The 7500-nt window shown below is 42.0% G+C and overlaps 1 protein-coding gene across 3 annotated transcripts in view; it reads left to right on the top strand.

Annotated features, from left to right (window-relative positions):
- The window catches only part of kcnab1a (potassium voltage-gated channel subfamily A regulatory beta subunit 1a), a 117021-nt gene that overhangs the window by 27359 nt on the left and 82162 nt on the right, over nucleotides 1-7500 (top strand). The gene's annotated exons all lie outside the window — the stretch shown is intronic.

The raw sequence follows: 7500 nt of genomic DNA, 5'->3' as shown, positions 1-7500 counted from the left end.
TACGCTGAAGGCGGAACAATGAGGTAGTACACATCACAGACTTATAGACAGTGTACTGTCTACTAATAGAAAGCTCAATAACACCCCAGAGGATCGTATTCTTAAAGGTCTTGCTTATGTGAGAAAAGACGACAGAGGAAAAGTTGACTTTCCCTCAACGCTAAAGTCCTGGGAGGGATGGTCCCGTGATAAAGAGCATTTTCCCCTTCTCACATCCTGCGCTTTGTTAAAGTCTTGAATCCAGAATTCACGCAAATTGAATGACTAGCTGCTTTTTTTTTTTTAAACAATGGCAAAAGAAATAGGCAGCCATCAACAATAAAATGCTATTTTTTCTTAGATAACAAATAATACTCTACCACTCATACACCTATCTTCTCAGGTAGAAATGGGTTCCTCAACGATTTTATGTGTGGGGTTATGTCCGCTCGGTCATTATTGCAACCCTTGCAGAAAGGTATTCAATAAAGCAAGCGATGGGTTCCTTCTACACTGGTTAATCAAACCCGCGCCTCCATCCCATGACTAGTGTACTGATGCACGTACTGAGAGTTCATTAAACAGATCATCCCCACTCCTCCCTCAGCCAAGCGTCTCACTAAATCACAGCCGTTAATCAATACCTTCTCCCGGATGGGATGCTGTGAGATTCCCCCTTGAACACAGGGATCCCGCTCCCGTGCGGTGGTGGATGCCTTGCAGTCTCATCTATGCTGTCACCTCACGCACGGTCCCAAGGTCCGGCCAGGATTATTTATACTGCCCATTATCACTGGGCGGCAGCAGGTGAAATACGGTGATCACTGCCTGCGTGATCACCCTCCATCCCTGAAGAACGCCTTGCAGTCAGTGTGTCCTTCCTGCTTCTTCTTCTTCATTCATGCCTCCACTTCTGGGAGGAGGGGGGGGAGAGAGGGAGGGAGGGAGAGTGAGAGTGAGAGAGAGAGAGAGAGAGAGAGAGAGAGAGAGAGAGAGAGAGAGAGAGAGAGAGAGAGAGAGAGAGAGAGAGAGAGAGAGAGAGAGAGAGAGGGAGTCTCCACTCACCATGATCTCCATAGCAGTCCACCGGGAGGTGCCCCAGTACATGGCCATGCCCTGGTTGATCACATAGGTCATGGCTCGCACAATCTCTGCAGAGACACATGAAGCACACATGAGGTACATCAGTCCGCTAGAGAGAGAGAGTGACAGATAGAAAGGGGGGGAGGGGAGAGAATTGCAGGTATGCAGTAGGCTACAGCAGACTTAAGAGAGATGAGTACTATAATAAATGAAGGAAGGATGGAGGCTTTTCTTTGCTGCTATGGTTGGTTCGTATCAAACCTTTATGTGTTCACGGTTTTCAACACACAAACATATACAAACACGTGACAATATTTCTAAGTACTTACATGCAGTGTGTGTGTGTGTCAGTCAGTGCATTTACATGACATTGAAGATGAATTATAGGCTTAATCTGACTATGATTGGAATATTAAGGTGCATGTATACACCTTAGTCGGACTAAAGTAGAATCAAATCAAGTTACTCATAGTTGAATTAAGACCCCGAGATTATTCGATTGATAGTCTAATTAAGCGTGCATGTATACGGTCAATGGGATTGGAATCGGATAATGCATTCTGCGCATGCTGATTTTTCGAGATTTTTCCCGGGGGCCGTGAGCCGAAAGTATAGAGAGACGATAGTCGTGTTGTTGTCGCCGTTGGAAAAAGAGAAACAGCGATTTATTTACAAGGTGGTGAAGAAGATTGAGGAAGCCAGTGTCGTGCCAATGTAGCTACCCCCTATAAGAAGTGTATCATCATCAACATCAACATGCATTCAGTACACACTATGCTTCTGTTACGAGAGTAGCGTATGTGTGTGCACGAGAATGGCAGTGTGTGTGTCAGTGACTTCAGCGAGTGAGTGGATGAGCGAGGAGAGCGAGCGATTGCGCATGTCAGTTTAGTGAATGAACGAGTCCGGTTGTGTCGGTGTAAACGTGTACTGTTAAGTCAGTGGAACTATGAATGAATTACCCAGCCTGTCAATAATCGGTGGCCGCTTCATTCAGACCTATAAGCAGATCCACTGCCGGTCAAAGTGAAGGGTGATACCCCCGAGAGAACATCGGCCCTTAAGGGAAGTGCGTAGGGTCTCCGACTCTCCGACTGGTACATCAGCAACAAGTAAACTCGTAGTGGGGGTTATCTCGGCCAAGGAGGAGAAGGAATTGGGGTAAAGGAACTTCCGCATACGACCGAGAGGTCGGAATAATGACGTGGACCCGAAGTGAACTGACAGCTCTTTTCTGAAAACATCTTTCTCGAATGCTGCGGCCGCCTGAGTTTGTTGTTGCTAGTGACGTAAAGAGGTCAACCAGTGGCTCTATTACCACTTTTGAACTGGGCAAAGCGCCACCTATCGTACCGGGTTATGAAATGCTTCGGCCAATGAATCGATTTTCTCACCGCCATGTATCCTCGGACAATTGCAGTTGTCCGATTGAGGAGCATAGTCAAACTATGGCTTTAATTGGATTCAGCTGTGCATGTAAACGTACTGAGAGTGTATGTGTGTGATGTTAAGATGTTAAGATGTTAAGAGCCTTTTCCTGCATGAGGTTTCCCCTCTTACTCCTCTTAAGTTCGAGTGAGAGTGTTGGCCCTCACCATCATTAACACATGGCCCCACACTCTAACAAGAGGTGTGAGAGGGAGAACTTGAGAGAGGTAAATGAATAAAGAGATACTAGCGGAAAAGGGCGAAACCAGAAGAAGGAATCAGAACTTGACGTTGGAACACTTTTCGGCATCTTTATTTCTATACACCTTTTGTGGGAGCTGTTCGCTGGTTACACTTGGTGTGTATGTAGCTCCTGAGGGTTTGTGGGCCTCGGAAGCTGAGTGTGTATTTAAGGAGAAACCGAACAAAGAAATACCATGAATGTCAAAAATGGATGAAAGTATAAAGATAAATTCGCTACTGAAAACAAACAACAGACAACAAAAGTTACTCTGTGCCGGGTCCGCTGCCAATCAGCCCTAGCGCTGGCAGAGCATGACCCTTCCCAGAAAATTACCTTGGCTTGTTTCCATGGTGACGTGCCAAGTAATCATGTCCTTGGTTCTGTAGGGCCATCACTCAATATTTAAGAGATGAAGTGCACACAGGCGTAAACCCACAAACCCATATATGAGTATATGTGTTTGTGGGTTTATGCCTGTGTGCACTTAACCTCTTACATATTGAGTTGGCAAAATTAACAGAATCACTTAATGTTCGTTTTTAAGCCTTCTTGAAAAGTACAGAAGGAAGTTAAAACATATTCACCTTCCTTGAGGAAATAAAAGATTATTTGAAAGTTCTCCAAAACTTATTGCTCACTGGTCCGTTGAAATTGTTATGAAAATTCACTAACAAAACACAGGGATCATCTATGTCTGTGAATCATTGTGTGATTTGTTGCCGGGAGGCCTTTCGAGGGAAGGATTGACTTGTGTCTGAATTATTTTGATGTCACAAATGGCACTACCTAATTAACTCCAATAGGTAGAGAAAATATAAAAATGTGAAAGCAGTGAAGAACATGATACAATTTTGTAATAGAATAATGCAGAGTGAAGTCTATGAATGCTAAATCACTATGGCCTATCAAGCTAAACTGTGGTCAGAATAACAAGTAGTGCTCACTTTGGCAGTCTGGCACCCTCTCAGACATCACTTTGCCTTTGGGTGGCCTGAAAAGAGCCGTATGCATAATTAAGTATCGTTACTGTCCCTTGACATCCAATCCCTGTTCCTTTGTTCATTGGACAACATTTGATACTTGTCCCCATATGTGTAATGAACCCATTAAAAAAATGCATAGCAGCCAGGTGGCCTATGCCAGTTGTCCTCCATAAGGGGAATGACTGAGAGACCATCGGATCAACTGTGAATTCTGGATTCGAGGGTCGAACAGGACGCAGACTACACGACACGTCGGCTTCATCCATTAGAATATGGTTATGAGTTTTTTTCTCTGCAAGGGACACTGAAGAACCTGTTGGGGGAACTTTGCCTGATGCTCCTTTGGTTCTTTTGAGTTAGAGTCTCAATTGCACACTGCAGAAAAATAATGTTGAACACAAGAGACTGCTACTGGATTCATCTGGGACACCAGGGAGCTGGTCTTCTGGAGACAGAGTTGGGTGGGGGTGCGGAGAAGGGGGTAAGGGGTGCCAATGACTTCAAACTGATCAACAGATGTCATCTCAAAAAGTAGATTTGACCTACTTTTTAGTTAGCTTTTCTTTTAGCCAGCCTTTCCGCTAAGGCCTGGAGATGCAGCGATGTCGGAGATGTTGTCTAGCGACGATCTTCTCTGCGGGAACTTTCTCGGCATGCGTCGACTCCTTCCTAGCGCAGTTTTGATGTTCCCCTTCATCTCATTTGTCCGGGCTACTTCCACCGCTGACGTGATCGGTCTGGCTCCTTTTCAGATTGGGCAGCCATGTCCGCCGGCAGTCTCCCACTCACATCTTTCTTCTTTGAATGAAACAAAGTGCCGGGGTGGCGGTTGGAAGCTCGTTCTGCCAGGGAGTAGCCCTGTCTTTGCTTATTTGGTGTTTCTCTCAGCGTTCCGCCCAGACAGGCCACTGTTGCCTGGAGACATTAAGATAAGTGAGTGGTTGGAACCAAGCGACGGAGAGCAGAAAGCAAAAACTAACATTGAATGTGGTGCACAGATTGAGAGCACAGATGCTACAGTGGCACGGTTCAGATGAGGTGGAAAGAGGGAGAGAGATGGGGAGAATATTACTTTGTGTGAGCCAGCTCATATCCGTGAAAAAGATAAGATAAGAAAAAATATGACTTTATTTATCCCAAAGGAAATTCTTGTGCCAACATAAAAATAAAAACAATAAAGTTATTACATATGGAGGAGTAAATGCCAACACCACTAAGAATAATCAAAGTAGGGTAAATTATCATGAAAACAAGATATATATGATGTTCTTCTCTCTACATTAGGAGTTCCGGTTGCTTTGGGCGTTAGGCTAAAGCTACCCAAGCAAGACAGAGGTTAATGCACTTGAGATGAAACAAGAGGAGCTGTGTGGTTAATAGCCCATTTCTAATGGAACCGATTAACGTTGTTAACTCCGAACGGAGGGCTACAGTGATCATGATAATATACATAATGATACACTTTTATGTGCGCAGCACTTAAGCTTATAAAGTTATCCACGCCATCTTATTCTCTTAATTTAACATTAGCATAAATTCCAGTAAGTTAACTGGGCCTCATAAGAGGGCTAGCGATGGCTGGCGCCTATGCCTTGACTGTGTCCAACATGTGATCGTTAGGTTAGCGCTAAGATGCTACGGTCAGCGGCTGCTGAGCTCTGGCTGATTGGTGGTCAAGCATCACCTTGTTGGGATAATGGCATGTTTCCCCAGATCAACTGGACTCAACGCTCTTTAAAGAGTCTGTAGAGGTCTTTGAACTATAGACTGATCACTCCATCACGTTGATTGTTTTGGGGGGCTTACTCTGTCTTAATTGTGTTGTACATGACATGTACAATGAATAAGGTCTGGTGTACACAGAGAACAAAGACAGGGATATCATTGTTGAGTAATGAAAACAAAACGGTCTACTGCCTGCTAGAAAAATTTGAATTTGGGGATCAAAGCAAGATGCTTAAAATCTAAGAAAAATTATTAATAAATTGTAATTTGGGCTGCTTTTGTGAGATGCTATAGGGAGAGTTCATATATTTATATAAACATCTGTTTATTTCTGGAGATATATCTTGACTTTAAGATCAATGTAGGCAATCCAAAGCTAAGATAATGTTCCCACATTTGCCTTTTGGCATTGGACTGCATTTCTCCTCTCTGCTTCTCTATGTCTTTGTCTCTTTCTCATGATCTTTGTACGTTGTAATCCATCAAATACATATTTAGTTGAGTGCTGCATACAGCGCTCAACTATTGTTCTTCTTAAGTTTTATTCTTTCTTTCTTTCTTCTTTATTATTCTCTACAAACTTTGGGACCTATCTCCTTCCTCAATTTATCGCTTAGAGACTCCATTCAAATTTTAAAATGTTCAGATTATCTTGGAATTGCTCGCTTCTTTTCAGATCTTTCAAATATTTAATAATTTTTAAGATATTCTACTTAAAAAAAAAAAATTACAATGGGAGGACGGCGGAGACGTCCGCCCATTCTCTGACACTTACTACTTCAGACTTCGTAACTTGGTAAATATTTTATCGTTAACCTTCGTTCAAAGGTTTAACAAATCAACACACTTGTATCTTCAATAATCTGAATTTCGATTTATTTTTTATTTTATTTTATTTAACCTTTATTTCACCAGGAAGGTCCCATTGAGTTACAGTAACTCTTCTCACAGGGAGTCCTGGCCAAGACAGGCAGCAGAAAAGAAGTTGCAGAATTTTCACAAGGCCACACACACACACAAACAATGTACACCACAATTGACACTATAATGCTAAAATTACACTTCATAACAGGCTATATAAAAACAAGCTAATACATACAGCTAAAAAAAAACAAATTAAAAATAAATAAGAGGCATCAGGTTAAAAACAGTTGCAGTGTTCTTTTAGATTACCTTCATACTTTTTTCAAGATCACGATTTAAATTCCATATCGGCTTTGTTTTCAGTTGGTCTCATTGATTTACGCTGAGGTTGGAGCGCAAGGACGTGCAGGCAGTGTTGTCAGATTGGGATTTTTTGCCCGCTTAATTTGACTACTTTTTATTACGTTCAGGCAACGTTGCCAGCTTGGGCGTTTTTTCCCGCCCAATCGGACTACTTTTAATCACGTTAGGCTGGAAAAATGTGCATTTGGCGAGTACATACAATTTCGGCTGGTTTAAAAAAAAATGGCGGAATAAGTATCATTCCTTCTACAAACACCAATCAATACCACACCTTTCATAAAGTATATTCTTTGTGCAGCCAGATCCACTATTACTAACCCTAACCCTAAAGGTACTACTACTACTTCAGCAACTACTACTAATACTACTACTACTTCTACTACTTCAGGTACTACTACCACTACTTCAGCTACTACTACTACTACTACTTCAGTTACTACTACTATTGCTATTATTATTTCAGAACTTGCAGATTTTGATTTCAGCTTTCAGGTTTTTCAGCAGTGCACTGCAATACATTTGACCTTTCACATTTTTCAGCAAAGCAGGGCAATACCTTTCAGATTCTTCAATTCAATTCATTTTACATTTCTGCATTTTTAGCAATGCTTGCACTTTTCATTAAACTTTCATTTTATTTGTTGTCCAACCATTTACATTTTCTTGAATGGTGTGCATGTTGACATTGTTTACTCCATTTAGACTTTTGAACTTTTGTTCAAATTCCTCACTTGATTTAAGCCATTTAACATTTCTTTACGTCTTAAACTATGTGTTTTTATTCAAACATATTTTCAACCTCATTTTGCACTACAGCACTCACCTCATTTT

Source organism: Gadus macrocephalus, chromosome 16, assembly GCF_031168955.1.
Source record: "Gadus macrocephalus chromosome 16, ASM3116895v1".
Taxonomy (NCBI): Eukaryota; Metazoa; Chordata; class Actinopteri; order Gadiformes; family Gadidae; genus Gadus; species Gadus macrocephalus.
Note: the sequence above shows the minus strand (reverse complement) of the source record. Positions and strands in the feature narration are given on the sequence as shown.